This window comes from Octopus bimaculoides, chromosome 3 (genome assembly GCF_001194135.2).
Source record: "Octopus bimaculoides isolate UCB-OBI-ISO-001 chromosome 3, ASM119413v2, whole genome shotgun sequence".
NCBI lineage: Eukaryota > Metazoa > Mollusca > Cephalopoda > Octopoda > Octopodidae > Octopus > Octopus bimaculoides.
Window position 1 is genome coordinate 162,062,871 of NC_068983.1, and position 2,306 is coordinate 162,065,176.

Here is a 2,306-nt window from a genome sequence, read left to right on the forward strand (position 1 = left end):
GTGTGTGTGTGTGTGTGTGTGCAAATGTGTGTGTGTGTGTGTGTGCAAATGGGTGTTCTATAGGAATTAATAAACAGATTCACGCGCAGAATTCCCCCACACTCACATATATAGATACATACGCTCTCTTTCTCTCTCTCTCTCTCTCACACACACACACATATATATAGACAGACAGACAGACAGACAGACAGATAGATAGATAGATAGATAGATAGATAGATAGATAGATAGATAGATAGATAGATATAAACATATAGATATATACAAAGGTACTAGATAATATTAGATTGTTCCTCGCTTTGGTATGAAGGCTATTTTGTCTCGCTCCTCCAGTTCAAACTTTTAGTGCCATTGTGGCTAAGCGAGTCTCTGGTGCTGTCTAGTTCCCTTGTTTATAAGTTTGCCTTTTGGCTTTTTTTTTTTGCTAACTAGCCACCTATATTATTTCTATTTATTAATAATATCATTATTTATAAGATATATATTTTTTATAGATAGATAGATACATAGATAGATAGATAGATATCTGTCTGTCTGTCTGTCTGTCTGTCTAGATAGATAGATAGATAGATAGATAGATAGATAGATAGATAGATAGATAGATAGATATCTGTGTCTGTCTGTCTGTCTGTCTTCGCCATGATAGATCGCTGACCATTACACACATATTTTTTTCTCTCTTTGTTTCTCTCCTTGTTTTTTTCTGTATTCCTTTCTGTTGAAGAGCGCAGGCACGAAATGTTAAAAACTTTCTCTATTCCCGAGCGTAATACTAATACATCCATTTGTTGTTTACACCACCTGTCTTCGTCTGTTGTTTTTTCGTGAATTCTCCCATAGGTAGATAGATAGATAGATAGATATCTGTCAGTCTGTCTATGTGTCTGCCTGCCTGCCTATCTGTCTGTCTGTCTGTCTATCTATCTCTATCTATCTATCTATATGTCTATCTGTCTGTCTAGCTCAATAGACAGACAGATAGGGAGGAGGCCAGTCGATTAGATCGACTCCAGTACGCAACTGGTACTTGATTTATAGACCCCGAAAGGATGAAAGGCAAAGTCGACCTCTACGGAATTTGAACTCAGAACGTGAAGACAGACGAAATACCGCAAGACGTTTCGCCCGGCGTGCTAACGCTTCGGCCAGCTCGCCACCGTTCAACGAAGTGTTTATTTCTGTGACGAATAGAATTGCAAGTAAACTGCAGCAGTTCAAATGTCAGGCCATACAGCCATACAATAGCACACACAATGGATGGGGTGAACGGCGTGGGTCGCGTGTGGCAAGGCTGTTGACAACTGCAAACAAGATTTGGGGTCTGAAAGAAGGGTCAGAAAAAAAGAAAAAAAAAACATTTTCTACATCTGTAAAGAGGGAAGGTCATAATGGACTTGAGCTAATTAAGAAGACCCTACTACCACCACCTCCACCAGTACCAGCACCAACAGCAGCAGCAGCAGCAGCAACAACAACATCACCATCGACAGGAAGTGCGCCAAGTGTGTCATGTGAACAGAATGCCTGTTCTAGTGTCGCCATGATGATGGCGATGATGATGATGATGATGATGATGATGATGATGATGATGATGATTAAACCTGCTGACCCTGGAATGTGTTCCACAGTCCAGCATTTGTCTTGACATTCTCAATGTAAATCAAAATGTTGTGTGCAGTTGTCAACAACAGCCTTGCCACCCGCGACCTACACTCTTCACTCCGTCTATTTGTCTGCGCTATGCCCTGACATCTCAACCCTCGGCAATTCACTCGCCATTGCCAAGTCTCTAATTCTGTTGTTGTTGTTACTGTTGTTGTTGCTGTTGTTGTTGTTGTTGCTGCTTGTTTCTCTCAAAGATGTCTTGTATGAAATACAGGCAAGACCAAGCTTCCAGCGAATTCCCTTTGCCCTTTGCCTTCTTTTGCTTTATACGTGCATTTTTTGTATTCGTCTTATATCCATATAATGTCCTTTGAGTTTTATTTAGGTTCTTCAGAAATCTCAAGACGGTGGTCGCTGACGAAGCGACAAGACTCTTTGGGTTAAGAAAATTCCCGTTGTTTGTAAATGTGTGGCTGAGTTACAGGGCTGGTTGAGCTGTCGATGCACACAACCAAGTGTCTGCATCTGTTCACCTAAAGAATCTCAGATAGAGAATCTTTAGAATGTCTTACAGATCTTTGCTGTGCCACTAATAGATTGGATTTGAAGAATCTGGTGTGTGTGTGTGTGAGTGTGTGTGTGTGTGTGTGTGTGTGTGTGTGTGTGTGTGTGTGTGTGTGTGTGTGTGTGTGTGTGTG